The sequence below is a fragment of the Eptatretus burgeri genome, chromosome 6 (assembly GCF_056783735.1).
Source record: "Eptatretus burgeri isolate ZD-2024b chromosome 6, Ebu_testis_v1, whole genome shotgun sequence".
Lineage (NCBI taxonomy): Eukaryota > Metazoa > Chordata > Myxini > Myxiniformes > Myxinidae > Eptatretus > Eptatretus burgeri.
This window is the reverse complement of record NC_140966.1, coordinates 11,039,916-11,057,980: the sequence shown is the minus strand read 5'-3', so window position 1 is coordinate 11,057,980 and position 18,065 is coordinate 11,039,916. Positions and strand designations below refer to the sequence as shown.

General features: G+C 41.1%; 1 long non-coding RNA gene across 1 annotated transcript in view; it reads left to right on the top strand.

The window, feature by feature from the left end:
* The window catches only part of LOC147024244 (uncharacterized), a 13,785-nt gene extending 2,010 nt beyond the window's left edge, over positions 1–11,775 (top strand). Inside the window, exons 1-4 of the long non-coding RNA XR_015058951.1 lie at positions 1–691; positions 10,308–10,418; positions 10,634–10,714; positions 10,892–11,775. The exon at positions 1–691 is cut by the window's left edge and continues 2,010 nt beyond it. This is a non-coding gene — a long non-coding RNA (uncharacterized LOC147024244). The remainder of the gene's footprint in view (positions 692–10,307; positions 10,419–10,633; positions 10,715–10,891) is intronic.
* Positions 11,776–18,065: the final 6,290 nt, after the last annotated feature.

Below are 18,065 nucleotides of genomic sequence, written 5' to 3'. Positions count from 1 at the left end.
TTTCTGTCTTCTTTTGCCAACTCTTGCAACGATTTTGTACCCGAATCGACAATGTTTTATTGCAAACAAAATAAGGATGGCATTAAACAAGAAAGGAAAAATAAATAAAGATGCAGATTGAAGATGTACAGACAGGTAGACAGGGAGGGAAAAAGCAGGTGGACTTGTATGCGTCAATTAGGTATAGTCTCATAGACTGTATGAGGATCGAAGAGTGAGATTTGTCTTTGCCTGGTGTTGGCTTAACGGTTGAGGTGGCTTGCTTAAGATCTAAGGGTCTTAAGTTTGAGCCCCAGTCCCACCGCTTAAATAACATCAGGATGGTTGACTCAGCCTGTCATCCTTCTAAGTTTGGGAAAATGAGTACCAGCTTGCTGGTAACAGGGTCACTGCATCAGCAGCACAGCAGCGCTTCAAGAAAAATGATGCAACCAGCAGCCACAGGCTGCGTGCAAAACAGTGAGGTTTGTGGTTAATAATGTATAAAAAATATTCTGGATCAATAAAAAACAAACATTTCAACAGATCTGTATGGTGGGAATGCAATACCAAAGTGACCTGCCAGTACCAACTCAATCCATCCTCCATCCATTGGGACCATACTCTGTGCAGAGCATTGGTGCTGCCGAAGCAGTCTCCTTGGCTATTGGGCACAATCCTGGATGGGCCGCCACTCCGACACGACCGAAAGGTGTGTGTGTGTGTGTGTGTGTGTGTGTGTGTGTGTGTGTGTGTGTGTGTGTGTGTGTGTGTGTGTGTGTGTGTGTGTGTGTGTGTGTGTGTGTGTGTGTGTGTGTGTGTGTGTGTGTGTGTGTGTACGTGTGTGTGCATGTGTGTGTTACCTGTTCACCTCTTATGGGAGAGAGCAGTCTCCTGAAAACATCATCTGTGTGTACATTTACTATAAGCTGCATGGCACCTTTGAAAAATATGTTAATGGCATGCAGAGAGAGTCATTATGAAAACTCTCAAAGATGTATGAATTAATTACCTGAAATGATAATCACAAAAATTACAATCTAATATGAAGGCTTCAACTGCAGTGGAATTCATCAAAGTAAACTGTCACCATCATTTCCGGTCAAGACAGGTCTGAAGCAAGGATGCATGCTCTCGCCAACCCTTTTTCAATAGTAAGAGACTGGCTTATGTTAAAGATAACCGAAGGAAAGGAAACGGGTCTCGAATGGATGGCCAATTAAGTTCTCGAGGATTGGGGGCTATGCTGACTATTTAACGCTCATCTCAAATACATTTAGAAAGACTAAGTAAAAGAGAAAACGTTTAGGATGAAAAGTAAGACAAGTGGGCTTGAAAATGAATATCGTCAAAACTAAACTGATGAGATTCAAAACCGAAATTCAAAAAGATTTGCTTTTGAATGGAAATAGTATGACGATGGAGAAAAATTTGTGTGTTTAGGAACAATATTGGATAAAAATTTAGGAATCAAGAAATATCTCAAGACCAGTGTCAATAAAACAAGAAAAACTTTAATTGTCTCAACAAAATATGGACAAGCAAAAACATATTGCTATCAACTAAAATGAGAATATTAAATTTGACCATAAAGTCAGTTCTTTTTATGGATCATGGATCTTTTAAAACATCTTTTAAAACATCATGGAAATGCTACAGAGTGCTGGAAGACAACCAAAAATATAGAGGCAAACTTAAAAAGAGAGTTTCAGCAGAGATGTTTGATGGGAATGGTAAAAGTTTTCTGATCCGAAAGAATCTCAAATTGGGAAGCAAGAAGGACAGGATAAAAATACATGTGTGGCAAAAAGATGGGACATGTTTAAAACATAAATATCTTTTATTTGTAGAAGTTATTTATTCAACTGTGTTAACATTTGTAAAGCACAGACATTGTAATTTCTTCCGAATACACAAGGTTTTGAAAATGATGTCAGTTAAATGCTCCCCTTAGTGGACAACACTTTCTGCTGTTTTGGTACCCATACCTCACCTCTCATAGCCTTCACAAGTCCATCAGAACGGCCTGAATTTCACTTGTAATATTTTATTTCAGGTCATTGAGTGAGTCTTGCCTGTTCCTGTACACACTGCCTTTTAAATATCCCCACAGGAAATAATCAGGAGGACTGAGATCAGGATATCTGGGAGGCCAATTCACATCTCCAGGAAAATGCTCTTGTAACAGTTCCATGCATCGCCTTGCGATGTTGCATTTAGCCTCGTCTTATTGCTTCATGGAAGATTGCCATGCATCTGTTTATTACTTTTCTTGATGGTGCATGACGAACATAGAGATGTCTTCTGAACACACGACTTTTGAAATGATGTGATCCGCCCCAGAATGCTCGGTGTGCATGCACAGAAACCTCAAGCACCGAAGTCCATTGGGGAGGCTGAACATATATCACGTGTGCCAGATAAGGATTGTAACATAAAATAGTTCACAAAGCTTCTGAAAGAATGCCAAAAATACTTGGAAAGGTACCATATCTGGTTTAGTTGCTTATTTGCACTGATGGGAAGGTCATATCTGGGGCTTGTCAAAGTACAGGGTAAGTTTAAAATGATGGTGATATTTACTATTAATCATGTTTTGGAAGAGGGAAAGGGGGGGGGGGGAGAGAAGATGGGACTGGGAGTTGTCTGGGCTGTGAGTGCCATTATAAATATACATTTTTAGTTTGGTTCTGGGGCAAGAAGATATATTTTATTAGATGTTTGCAACCTTTGTTCAAAGGAGAATCGTCCGTCTATCCATGTGTGTGTGTGTGTACGTGTGTTAAATACACTGCCTCTGCTAGCTTGCATTTACAGGAAATTATACAAACTGCACTCCTCTCATCCACGGATATTTCTCATATATCCTATAAAGTATTTCCATGAATCCCATTTGCATTCAGGAACAGAACAATTATGGTTAACCATTATGAAATTGCCACTCCTTCGTCTGCTCTAAATGCTGAAAATTATGTTTAAGGCTATTTCGATTGCAGATTTCGCACGAGCAATGACAGGTTAAAAATGGCTGGCGAACAGAAACAAGTCATTGAAAGCACACACGGCGCATGTTCGAAAGGCCTTGTTTAGCATTCATGTCATTTTGAAAGTCACATATTCTCTATATTCTATCCCTTATATATATTGTGTGAATATATTCACATAAGTGAATATCCTCATGTGAATATATTCACATATATTCTATCCCTGGCCAACACTTCCATTTCTTTCACTTCCATCCCATGGAAAGGTTTTAGTTCTACTTGAACAGTCTTCCTCCAAGTTTCTCTTGGTTTCCTCTCTTTTCCCTCTTGGTGTCCAGAACATACTGTATCAAATTGATTTCATCTTTCCTCATTGTATGTGCAAGCCATTTCCGTTTTCTCTCTTCAAGTTTTTCATTAATACACATGATTTTAGGATGCAATCATTCCACTACAATGAAAGGTAATTATGTTTTTTTTATTTTCAGGTTGTATCAGACCAATGGGCAATTAAAACAACAATTACTCCTTGGGGATGGCAAATTGGACACATGAACAACAAGCATTTGTGATTTAGCAGTATTTCTTCCATATATATATATATATATATATATATATATATATATATATATATATATATATATATATATATATATATATATATATATATATATATATATATAAGTTTCGGGTATGCTAAACATTACCTCGACGTGTTTCGACTTATTAGTAACTTACAAGTAACGTGTCAACGATCGCGTAACGTGCCTACAACTTATGGCCAGCGTATGCGGAACGTGTGAGTCATACATTGGCATACGTCAAAAAATTTCAAGTATGTTAAAATTTGTCAATGAGCTCGGAGTACTACGATGTATGCCAGCGTGCTTTTAACGTATACAAAACTTACCCATAACGTATTCGACGTGTGCCAGCGTTTTAGACAAATTTTTCATACGTCGGCATACACTGGCTAAATTGTCAAGGTGTGACAGGGCCTATACAATGTATAACTAAAGGTGGAAAAACTCTCATTTAATGCAATTTAATTCCAGGCTCAAAGGCAACAAAAGGTGAAAAATATGAAAGGGGGTTTAGACTTTCTATGGGCACTGTATGTGTCGAGAGAAAATGTGGGAGAGTATGGAGACAGGAGAAACAGTTACGTGAGTGGGTAATACGTGTTTGTTATTTTTCCCTTGAATAGCTCTGTCTACCAATTCCCTGGTGTAAAGACACACACACACACACACACACACACACACACACACACACACACACACACACACACACACACACACACACACACACACACACACACGTCAAGTGTATGCTCTCCAATTTTTTTTCAAATAATGACAAACATTTATGTAAAACTGACAAATATCATTTAATTGCCAGATATTACTTAAAGTGATGAATAAACATACCCCCTCCCTCACCCACCACCTCATGATATCATTCATAATTACATTGAAGAACATTGTTTTGGTTCTTGTTATTTTATCATGTTCTGTTCATCTCAGGACTCCAGCTAGTTGTTTCAGCAATACTCAAGTTGTTATTTAAGTGAGTACATGCGCACGGTTGTGTCATAATCCTTTATGGTCACAATTACATCATTGCGAGCCTTCAATTCTCTTCTATAACCTGCAAGTCATGACTGCATGTTTTTATTAGCAATTACACAACTTTGTTTTCGAAAAATTCAAGCATCTCACCGTTAAGTAAGTACAATGGGACAAGCGAGCTGGAGAGAAAAGTGGTAAACTTGAATTGCAGTACTCACTTCATAAGGCATTCTGTGTGCTAACTCTTCAGCCTTCTCTAAAAAGCTAAAAATTATTTATTGTATGCCCACCAAAGTTACAAAAGTCTGCCCTTAAAGCCAATATTAGGTGGTGGTGGGGGCAGGGGTATGGTGCTAAGCTTACCTTTAATAAACCCCTAAAATCAACTAGTTGCCCGTTTAGAAAAGTGCAGTAAACATGTGAAAACAGTGAAAAAAAATTGTCAAAAACATCATAATTTGCAGTCGTAGTGAAGGGGAAAAAAAAACCCAATGAAGTAACAGGCTGTTATCTAATAGCACCAACTCGAATAAGAAAGAGCTTAGGAGTGTTTGCAACTCTTTAATGATTCAGTGACTAACTAACCTGCATTGTGCCATAAATAATGTGTTGAGATGACTCAGAAAGAGTGCAAAGGCCAACACGATTAAGTCAAATGAAATATCTACTCCAGTTAATTGTCAGCTCGTTTGCATATCATTGGAAGATATCTGCTGTGTTGGCTTGAAACTGCAGTTGAAATGAACTTTAAACCTCTTACGAAATGCAGACTTTCATATACTGCAACTCTTTGTATTTCAAATCGACATATATATATATATATATATATATATATATATATATATATATATATATATATATATATATATATATATATATTTTTTTTTTTTTTAAAGGGCACTTACCTAACTGTGTGGGTTGGCAAATGCAACATGGATTCATATGACTGAGCGTTCACAAAGCACTATTTGTTTCTCACTCAAGGTAAGGGTGTTTGTCACGGGCAGGGTATGAATGAACTTTGTTATCGAAGCAAAAAATGTTTCAATCAATGTTGCAAAAACGCCATAGATTTTTTTCCTTTGCATACAAAGTCGAGGCTCGTAGAGGAGCTGGAGCATAGAACGGATGGAGGACGTAAAAGAAAAGAAAAAGAAAAAGAACAACAGAAAGGGAAAGGGAGAGGGAGAGGGAGAGAGAAACACCAACAGCAAGTTTGAGGGGCAAAATAGGCTTGGACAAATGAGGGATATGGGGAAGAATGAGGAGGAAGGAGAGGATGCACAGAGTGGACAATATGGATACAGAAGCAAATTCTCAGGAAGGAAAAACTGGAAACTTGGAAAGAAGTGAGCTTGAGGAGGGATAAAGAGGTAGAAAAGATCATGGTTTTGGATGGGGGATGATTTGAGATGGAGGTGAAAAGCTGTCTTGAAGACCTGGAGGGAGGAATGAAATTGAAGAGTTTGGAAGTTGGTTCCACAAGACAGAAAAAAAAGAGGAACAAATGAGTGGAGGTGAGCAGTGGTTCTTGATTTTTGTAGTTTCACGAGGATGTGGTTGCTGGTGGACCATGTGCATCCTGCAGATATGTGAGTGGAGGCAAATTATGGAGAGGACAAAGGGTGCAAGACCAGAAAGGAGGTGGGAAAAGACAGAGAAAGACACTGACCTATTGGTGATGGCAAAATGATAGGCCCATAGACTCTATGTAAGACTATAAAGGAGGCGGAAGAGATCGCAATGATCTTGAAGGCCTTAGTTTTCATGGCATCAAGCTGAGCAATATGTGAGGCAGGGGAGAGGAGAGAGGGTAGAGCAGTACTCAATCAAGCTGTGGATGAAGACCTTGTAAGTGGATAGAGCTCAGGTGTGCAAAAGAAGGACGGTGGATGCCTAGTCGGTGTCTATGAAATGTGGCTTGCCCGAGAGAGATCATGGCGAAGAGTGAGGCCCAATATTTTGAGTGACAACTTTGAAAGGCTTGTTGAGAAAGTAAATGGAAGGGTTTGCTGTGGTATGGTCCTTTTGGAGAGAGCTAGAGATGTCGAGATATTTCTCAGGGTGAAAATACATATTCCAAGTGTTTGAGCAGTTTGTGATTTTGTCAAGGTCTGAAGAGAGGGAAGATGCTGCTGCCTGTCTGTTAAAATGATGAGGAATGTCACTGCAGAGAGTGGAGTCATCAGCAAAGAGATATAAAGAGGATTTTCCAGAGTCAGAGAGATAATTGATGAAGATTAGGAATAGGATGGGGACCTAGAATAGGGGCACTCCAGCCTTGACAGGGAGAGGGGATAAAAGGGGTCTGTTGAGAGTCACACGTTGGCTACGAGAGTGGAGGAAGTCAGAAATCGAAGAGTGGAGTTGGCAGTGCTAGACCTAAGAGTGTGTGGGCATATAATGACCAAGTAAACGTTGCAACTATGTGGGGCTGGTGTCATGTAAGATATTAAAAACCAAAAGTAAAATTTTAAATTTGATTCCATATTTCACTGGCAACCAGTGCAAGGCAGCCAGCACAGAAGTGATGTGCTATATTTTCCGAGTTTTGGTTAAAACACTATTTTGAACCCATGTGGCACTATTGTGAACATATTGCAGCTTTTGGAGGGACTTTGTCAGGTCGACCAACAGAGTGAATACAGTAATCGAGCCTGGAAGAGGTAAAGGCATTCATGAGCTTCTCTGCATCAGGCATCTTAAAGGAAGATCTCAATCTGGCAATGTTTCTGAGGTATAAAAATGAAATTTGACACACTCTCTTGATGTGGGCTTCAAAAGATGGAAATGGATCAAATGCAACGCCTAGATTAGTGACCAAGGAGGATCCATTCGTTGGTTGTGCTTTTCTTTTCATTGCATTACAACATATGAACATATACATATATATATATATATATATATATATATATATATATATATATATATATATATATATATATATATATATATATACCCATCCATTGGGACCATACTCTGTGCAGAGCATTGGTGCTGCCTAAGCAGTCTCCTTGGCTATTGGGCACAATCCTGGACTGGTTGCCACTCCAACACAGTGTACCAGCAAGCTGGCACTCATTTTGCCGACCTCGGAAGGTTGACAGACCGACTTAACCCCAGCTGGTATTAATTCAACAGCTGAGCAGGATTATGAACTCAGGACCCTCAGATCCCAAGCCCATCACCCTAACCATTAAGCCAACTCCAGGCACATATATATATATATATATATATATATATATATATATATATATATATATATATATATATATATATATATATATATATATATATATATATATATATATATATGTAGTTGCAGTTCTGGAAACTGCATCCCTCCAAGGCAATGGCATCCATCATACAGTGATCCCCAGACCGTTATTTCATTAATATACGTACAGATAGACCCTTCCCTCATGTCTAATGGGTCAAATGGGAAGAAGTGCGTTGTGTGGATCTCATAGTTAGGTCTGATCATATCTCTATCTTCATTCATACTTTGTTTCTCTTATTCCTGAGATAAATCCAAGCAACGGCTGCCTGTAAAAGTCGCGGCCACGGCCAGGGAGTTCGGTGCAAGGCGATTCATATCATGGGGTTCGGAGCGAAACGATTCCGCAGCTCAACTATGACCTCTGGGTCATTTTGGGTATTTTACGTCTTCAGGGTCATCATGGTCTTTTCGGAGTTTTGATACCTCGGGGGTCTTTAGGGTCTTTTTGTGTCTTTAGGGTTGTTTCAGTATTTAAGGGTCTTTGGGACCTTGAAGGGTATTTTGAGTCTTTTAAATCTTCGGGGTCTTTGGAGTCTTTTCAGTCTTTTGGGTCTTCAGGGTATTTTGGGTCGTCGGGTCTCTTTTGGACCCTCTTGGTCTGTTGGGTCCTCGGGGTCTTTTGGGTCTTCAGAGTCCCAGGGGACTTCTGGATCTGAAAGGGTCATTTAGGTCCTCCGGGTCATTTCAGTCCTCAGGGTCACTTGGGACTTTTGGATCCTTGGGGTGGGGAGTCTTTTGGGTCCTCTGCATACTTTAGGTTAATTATTTTGGGTTACAATTGTGGGTGATGTCAGGTCAGCTGTCCAACCATTTGGTGAAGAGTGGATATACGTACGTACATACATACATACACACAAACAAATACCCATACATAATCACATACACTTGCTTCAATATAGATATGGACATACGAGCAAATACAACCAGTCGCTTTGCTGACAGAAATATAAAAGGGTGGGGGGGGTGAGTAAGAAGGAGGGCAGGGAGAGAGCGGGGATGGTAGGGTGAAGGGAAGGAGAGGATGGAGAGAGACCAAGGAGGGTGGGGGAAGATATGTGCAGAGATAACCACCATCCAGATATGTTCAGAGACAGAGAGGGACATAGAGAGGGAGGGGGGAGAGGGGAAAGGAGTGGGATAGAGAGAGAGGGGTGGGGGAGAGAGAGGGGGTGGGAGAGAGATGGGAAAGGGGGGATGGAAAAGGGTAGTAGAGGGGAGGAAGGATTCTGGCAGATGTGACGTCCATTGTATCGGCACACACAATGATGAATCACCCTGCCTGTGAAAAACCGAGATGACAGTTTATAGCTGGGTCGGGATTTAAACCCAGGCTAAACAGCTTCGAGCGAGTGTGTGTACCTCTCGGCTTTCCTGCCATGATGTAGCAATTCATTACTTCATAACAACTGAAAACATTTTCACCCTCCACCGAAGGTGGAAGGAAGTTATGTTTTCACCCCTGTCTGTCTGTTTGTTACTTGCAAAATTGAACATTTTTCAAGTATATTGGTCAGTCGATTTTGTTCTTCTGTCTGTCTGTCTCTCTGTCAATCACCTCTAGGTCACAATTAAAAAACAATCTTCACGAAACTTCACCAAGTTGTGGAGACAGTTTCAACTGAGAAACCTATTGATTTTGAGGTCATAGGTCAAACAAAGGTCATCTTGAAGTCAAATTTCTAAAATCGTCATTTTTCATCCGATTGACTTGAAAGTTGAACAGGATTTGCATATTGCATCAATGAATTGGGAAACCAACTATTTTTGAGATCAAAAGGTCAAAGTTCAACTCAAGGTTAAACTTCCAAAATCATAAATTTACATCCTATTAACATGAAAGTTGAATAGGATTTGCATAGTACATCACTGAATTGGGAAACCAACTATTTTTGAGATCAAAAGATCAAAGTTCAAATGAAGGTCAAACTTCTAAAATAATCAATTTTCTTCTGATCGATCTGAGCTTTGATAAGGATTGTCAATATTAATCTTAACGAGACGACCCAGGAACCCGTTGGTTTCCCGTTGTGACAGCGGTTGATGAAAAAAATAATTAAGAAAAAAAAAAAGATAGCTCCAGCGAACTATACCGCTGAGGTTGTTTGCATTGATCAAATACTCCCGAAGAGTACTTGACTGAATCGGGAATTGATTTTTTAATAATTTTTTTGTTGCCCGATTTGAACAAAACTTGACACTGCACACCGCAGGAGAATGTTAAGTAAGGTGGCCCTAAAATCTTTGCGCTATCGTGTTCCGTTTTGGCTGTATTTTGGGAACATATATACATACATACAAGATGAGAGTTTTAGTAATATATAGATGAAATGGACCATTTGATATATCCATGGCAACCTTTGGAGATGGGGGTGGATTTTGCAAGTATTGTGCTCTGGACGCCTTTTTTTTGTTACTTGCAAAATCGAAGATTTTTCAAATGTATTGGTCAGTCGATTTTGATATTCTGTCTGTCTGTCTATCTGTCACCTACAGGTCACAATTTTAAACTGATCTTCACGAAACTTCACCACATGGTAGAGTTTGTCATAAGCAAGAAGCCTATTGTTTTTGAGGTCAAAAGGTCAAAAAATGTCAGCAACTTCGGTGAGATTTCTAAAATCCTCAATTTTCATCCGATTGACTTGAAATTTGAAGAGGATTTATATTTCAGGTCACTGAGTTATACCAGCCAATTATTTTTGAGGTCATCTTAGATCAAAAGGTCAACATAGTCCTAAGGTTAATGACTAAGGTGGTATTTCTAAAATCCTCAATTTTCATCCTATTAACTTGAAATTTGAAGAAGATTTATATTTCAGGTCACTGAATTCAGCCAGCCAATTATTGATGAGATCAACATCGACCAAATGGTCAACATAGTCCAAAGGTCACCAACTCAGGTGAGATTTCTAAAATCCTCAATTTTCATCTGATTGACTTGAAATTTGAAGAGCAGTTGCATATTTGGTCATTCAATTCAACCATCAATTCTTTTTGAGGTCAAATTTGTTTTTTGTATTTTGCAAGTATTGTGCTCTGCATGACATGCTCTTGTTTGTTTGTCTGTTTGTGTGCAGGATATCTCAAAAAGTTGTGGATCGATTCTGATGAAATTTGGTGGGCAGGTTGGGTGTGTAACAAGGAAGAACTGATTCAATTTTAGTGAAGATTCGAACACAGATCCGGATCCGATAATTTTTCCAATAATTCTTCAACCATTGAGACACTGCCAAAACGATATATAGCATGATATCTCAAAAAGTTGTGGACAGATTTGGCCAAAACTTGGTGGACACGTTGGGTGTGTGACAAGGAAGAACTGATTCAATTTTGGTGAAGATCCGAATGCACATCCGGATCCGATAATTTTTCCAGTGATTATTCACCATCGAGAGAGAGGGCCAAACATGTATCATGATATTTCAAAAATATGACTGGTGTTGGAGCTGAAATTTTGTAATTCAGCTTAGTTAACGAGATTCGAGGTTATGGCATGTGCAGAAATGAAATATAGCAACAAATCCTGGTATGTCCAGGTGTTTATAAGCATTGCAATGTATCCAGTGATTTGTAGGTATGATGAAAGTGTGGAAAGTGAAAACAACTTTATTGTTAAGAAATCATTGCAATCTGTTCCAAGTCAAGGCATGGTTGAGCTGGCCAAAAAAACATGGCGGCTTCATACCCCAGTGAAGTATCCCAGGATACACCTGAAGATCCCATAGAGAGCGAGGTGGCTGAGGATGTGCTTGGTGAAGGATATAATTAAATACGGCCATTAATTATCTTCAAAAGGGGTGCTTTAATGAAACCAAACATCCAATTTTCACTCATGCACTTTCATGGAGTTTCCTTAGTATGCTTGCATAGTTTCAGGCTGCTAGGTTTCATGGTTTTCAATTTATGGAGGAGAGACACACACACACACACACACACACACACACACACCATCCATTGCTTTGCCGACGGGAACACTGAGATGGGGGGGGGGGGAATAGGAGGGTGATAGAGAGGGGTGGAGGGAGAGTGAGAAGATAGAGGGGGAAAGAGAGAGAGAGTGAGAGGAGGGAGGCAGAAAGAGAGGAGGGAGGGGGAAATAGAGAGGAGGAAGGGAGAGTGAGGAGTGAGAAAGAGTGAGGAAAGGGGGAGGGGGGAGAGGGAAGGCAGTATGAGGTGAGAGGAAGGGAAGGCAGACGTGTGGTGGAGCATCAGTTACGATTCTTCCTGTCTCATCAAAATGATTCTGCATAGAATAACAGTGAAGATGGAAACAAAATAATGTCTGAAATTCATTTTCTACCGGCCATACGAAAATACCACCCAGCGACAAACACTGCCCAGACATGTCCGGAGATAAACACAGTCCAGAGACAAACACCACCTGGACGCGTCCGGAGCCAAGCTGTCCAGGGACAAACACCGCTCGGACACATCCGGAGACAAACTCCAATCCAGACATAAACACCACCCGGACACAAACTCCTGCCCAGACATAAACGCCACCCGGACACATCCGGAGACAAACTCGCATTCGAACAAGTCTGGAGATAAACTCTCATCCGGAAACGTCCGGAGACAAACTCCCATCTGGACACGTCTGGAGACAAACTCCCAACAAAAAAGTCTGGAAACAAACCCTGCCCAGACATAACCACCGTCCAGACACATATGGAGATACGCGTCTGGAGACAAACTCCCATCTGGACATTAACACTGCCTGGACACAAACTCCCGTCCAGACAGAAACACCACCCGGACATGTCCGGAGACAAACTCCTATCTGGACACGTCCGGAGACAAACCCTGCTGGACATGACCACCGTCCAGACATAACGACCGTCCGGATGTGTCCAGAGACAGAGAGGAGTAATCAGAGAGAATATGTTATGCTTTGTGAACAACACCCCCCCCCCCCCGACACACACACACACACACACACACACACACACACACACACACACACACACACACACACACGTGATTACCAACTACAGTACATATTGTATACAACCCAGAAACCTTGATTAGCTTTCACTGAAAAACAACGTTACATTTATGTACATATTTCAGAGATATGATCACAAACATTATTCTGTTTAAACTGCTGTGTGTGACGGGTGGAAAAAAAATTGGCTCAGAATTTAGAAAACACGTTAATATGGCAAACGGTTCGGAAATCGGGCGTTATCAAATATATTTTGCTTTGAAACTCACAAAGAGAAACATAAAACCTTTGTAAAGTAAATCCAATAACCAAATGCTTTAGAAGCAGGTGTGAGGACAAAGGAAAACCTGAAAGAACCTCCACAAGATACGGGATGAAACTTTACGCGTGCAAATGTCCGAATTGGAGTCGGAACAGCCGATACATTACAAAATGTAAGCTCCAGATTAGAAAGTAAGTTAATGTAATGTAGTTATCAATTTGTTGTATTTTCTTTCTAATTTGCGACATGCTATTTTGAAAAAAATTATAATCAGCAGTAAGCCAATCAGAGCACTTGCTCATTTTGGGGAATCGAATGGTAAGTGGAACAGACTTATCCAAAATTCGTTGAACGAGTCTCGTGATAAATTGAGACTTGTTGTTCAGGATCATCAGGGAAGTGTCAATTCTGAATTGAACGAGATAATGTCTTCCTAAAGTGTTGAATATCAATGTAATTAATGTTAGAGCATGTCATCGGCTTCAACCGGGATGTGTTCAGTTACCAAGTAGGTTGCTAGCACTTGCCAAACCAGCCGCTCCATATCAACGGTTTCAAATGGAGCGCTTGCTTTCGTGCTCAAGCCACTTGGCAAGCGCTCTCAAGAAATGTGGTCACTGAACACACCCCTGATGTGAAGGACTCAGCAGATGGAAGGTAGTTTATTGATAAATGAGAGATGAGAAAATGAACAGCAAATAGCAGTGAAATGATCAATATCACGGGATAAAATGGGAGAGTACATAGTACAGATTGAAAATACCAACTAATTGGAGAAATATAAATTGTGAAAGTGAATCATGGAGGTCCTCAGAAAATTAATTAAAATCTCCTCGAATCTGCATTTTCAGGATAGCAGAGTAAATTTGATTATTTAAAAAAAAAAAAAAAAAAAACCCCAAGATATCATGTAGATATGAACAATGTTGTTTATGGGTGATGTGGGTTATGTGGGATTAATATTTTTTTTGTTTGTTGGAGAAGCAACATAGACACAAAGGGGTTCAAAAGACGAATAAGAGTTAACGGGGTCAATGTATGTTCACTTAGATATGCATTTGATGCAGCCACCTCGGCCGTGTTCTCTTGTACTGTGAGAGGTTACCACCACGGCCAAAGGCTAAATATAGAAAGGGGCAACAAGGTTTGCAGTGGGAATTTAGGGGTTTTGGGGGCTAGTGGAGGGCGGAGAGGCAAAAAAGGAGGAATTGCAACTTATAGCATGATTGTTATTAAGGGAAAGTGTGAAAAAACATAATTACAAGAAGGGAAAACATTAAATATATTGTATACCAACACCAGGAGTTGAAATAATAACATAAGATGGAGGAGCTTGAAGTGAAAGTAGACAGTGAGGAGTATATGCCATGGTGTTGTTGCAGTGAGCGAAACAATGTTGAATAAGGATTGAAAATGTAGGATAGAACAAGGAGGCTGCAAGATGTGTCGGTGTGATAGGAAAGATAACATAGGAGGGCAGACCCGCCGGGAATCGGAGGAGGTTGGGGGGGGGGGGTGAATCTAAAAGTGTAAACTATTGACTATCCCTCTCTGGCTTGCACATGAACCTTGCTCAGGGGGGTCCTGGAAAATCCCGACCCCACGGGGAATGTTTAATTCTAGACTTCATTTCCCACACTTTGGAGTATTTTGGAAGCTTGTTTGGCCTCAATTACAACAGAAAAGTCGAATTTTTTGCTTGAATAAAATTGAAATTTTTGAAAAATGTTTTCGGAAAAATACTTTTCGTTCAGATTTTTAGATCCTCGTGGAGGATCTCCAAGTCTCACGTTGTTGTTCTTCATCTTCTTCTTGTGGACCTTTTTGTTTCACAGCCTACAGTTTTCATCGAAACCTCCTGAAACTTGGCGTATACATGTAAACATACCCTGCGCAGACAGTAACCATCTCCGATTTTGAAAATTCCTCCTAAAAAAAAGTTATGACGTCAAAATATCTCCGCTAATGGAAATCGCCGAAAAAATTATCTCTGAAAGTAGGCAAGCATTTTGAATTCTGCTTGTGGGAATCGAACAGGGCATTAGCAGAGATGAATTACCGCACAGATGATGCATCACTATGACCTCATATCAATATTGATGACGTCATTCCTATTTTTTGTTTCACAACCCAGAGTTTTCACCGGATCTTCGTGAAACTTGCCATGTATATGCAGAAAGCCCACGCGCAAGCAGTAACCATCTCCGATTTTGGAAATTTTTCCTGGGAAAAAAGTTGACGTCATAATATCGCTGCTAATGGAAATCGCCTATACCATTATCTCCGAAACTAGGCAAGCTGTTTGAATTTTGTTTGCGGGAATCAAGCCGGGCATTAGCACAGATAATTTATCGCAAACCTGATACATCACAATGACGTCATATTCGTGTTTATGACGTAATCATTAGGAGGACAAGGATCTTAGCTCATTTGAGCTTGTTTCACAGGTAAAGGGGGAAGGTGCATCCAACGGACCCCTCCTGGGGATGGCCATGGATGGGGTGCAGCAATTTGGGTGAAAGACAGTCCTGGATTGTATTTATTTTTGTCTGTACAAGGTCAAGGCTCGTGGGAGAGCATTGAGATGAAGGAGTGACATGAAGGAGGGAATTAATATCAGGATTCTGTGCGGATGAAAATGAGAAAGAGTATAGGAGTAGTAAAGTATCCGTATGGTGCTTTAACCTGGTGTGAAGGAAGAGCAGGGGAGAAGGGTCCATGAATAATTCAGGGAGGCATGTGGTAAGGGAAGAGTATTAATTGATTTTCCAGGGATAGGTTGGGGACAGAAACAGGGAAAGGACAGAGCAGATGATTATTTTCCAGACTTGGACCAGGATTGCTTTTAAAGTCATCTTGGAGATAAGCTCATGGGGAAGCGGTTAATGGAGAATGGATTTCAACATATTTTAAAGTGATGATCCCAAGATTGTGGAGGAGTGCAGTAGGCCACAACCTGAGATGTGACAATGTGCCCAAAACATAGGGACAATACACCTGGGTGCTCACCTGGAAGCGACTGGATAAGATAACCAGGGAACCACTGGTAGGCATATATGACTCACAAAATATGTAATGGAGAAGAAAGTAAATACCTCTGGATTTTTTTTAATGCCATGAACAAACTTTGGTACATCACAGGTGATAAAGATATATACCAGGAGATCATCAAAATTGTGTTTGTGGTTTCAGAGAAGAAAGGAAATACATATTATGGGGGAAAACCCCCACTTAGAACCCCCTTAGACCCAAACTTTTTAAATGTCATGAACAAACTTTAGTGCATCATGGGTGATAAAGGTGGTGGTCAAGTTTTGAGAAGAAAGTAAATACCTCTTTTGGGAGGTAACCTCCCACCCGTAGACACCGATATTTAATGGTGTGAACAATCTTTGGTACATCACTGGTGACGAAGGTTGCGGTCAAGTTTTTTTTTTGTATACCTTGTCGAGGCTCGTATGAGAGCTAACACACAACACACAGCAAGGGGGGCATGAGACAAGAGGGGCGGGAGTGGGAAGGACAAAACAGTGGGGAATAGAGACATTAGGAGATCTGTGGAAGGGAGAGGGATGGGGTGGGGAACATAGGGTACACAAGATGGACATTACAGGGACTTTCAGGAAGGAAAGCAGGGAATTTGAAGGAGGTGGGTTTGAGGTGGATTAATGGGGGTAGAAAAGATTGAGGATTTGGATGGGGGACGATAAGAGGTGGTGGTGAACAGCTGTTTTGAAGGCCTGGAGGGAAGAGTGGGATTGAACAGAGTGACGGAGTTTATTTCAAAATAAAAAGAGGAATGAAAGAGTGAAGGTGAGGAATGAAAGAGTGAAGGTGAGGAGTGATTCCTGATTTTGGTAGTTTTACCAGAAGAGGGTTGTTGGCAGACCTTGAGCACCCTGCGGAAATATGGTGGGGATAAATCTGACAGAGCAGGGGTGGCGAGACTGGAGAGGACATGGTAGAGACAGAAAGACTACCGACCTGCCTGCGGTGCAAGAGTGAGAGGCCCAAAGACTCAGCCTCATCGCAGGAGATACCAATGATCCGAAATGCCTTGTTTCCACAGCGTGAAGCCGAGAAAGGTTGGGGGGCAGGAGCACCAGCCCAAAGGGGAGAGTAGTACTCCATCAGGCTGCAGACAAAGGCTTTGTAAGTGGTCAGGAGATCAGGTGGGCCGAGGAATGACTTCGCAAGACGCAGGATTCCCAGTCGGCGACTGGCTTTGGAGGCCAGGTTGGAAATGTGACTTTCCCAGGAAAGATCATGGCAGATCGTGAGACCCAGAAGCTTGAAAGAAAGGACGTCTTCCAGAGGATTGTTGAGAAAATAGATTGGAGGGGGGGGGGGTTACAAACGGTCCTTTCAGAGAGACAAAGTGAGAGTGTGAGATTTGTCCGGATTGAAAGACATGTTCCACATGTTGGACCAGTTTGTGATTTTACCCAGATCAGCAGTGAGCGAAGAAGCTGCTTCTTCCCTGTCTGAGGGATGACAGATGGCACGGTAGAGGGTGGAGTCATCAGCAAAGAGATAAAGAGGATTTTCTAGAGTCAGAGAGATCATTGATGAAAACCAGAAAAAGAACAGGGCCCAGAACGCTACCTTGAGGAACTCCAGCCTGGACAGGAAGATGGGATGAAAGAACTCCATTTCGGGCCACGTGTTGATTGCGACAGGAGAGGAAGTCTGCGAGCCATGAGTGGAGATGGACTTGGATACCATGGGAATAGAGTTTGGTGAGCATGGCAGAGTGCCAGACCGTGTCAAAAGCACGCGATATGTCTCTGGTTTCATGTCTGGCATTGGGGACCTCCATCCATTGATGGGAGAGCAGAAGCAGCATATCCAGGGTAGAGTGACCTGGTCTGAAACCAAATTGATGATCGGAAATCAAGCCATTGGAGAAGAGGAAGGATTTAATGTCTGAAGCGATGATGGATTCCATCACCTTGCTGATGATTGGTCGAAGGCTGATTGGTCTGTAGTTGCAGGGATCTTTTTTGCACCTTTTTTGTGCAGGGCAGTGATGTTTGCAGATTTC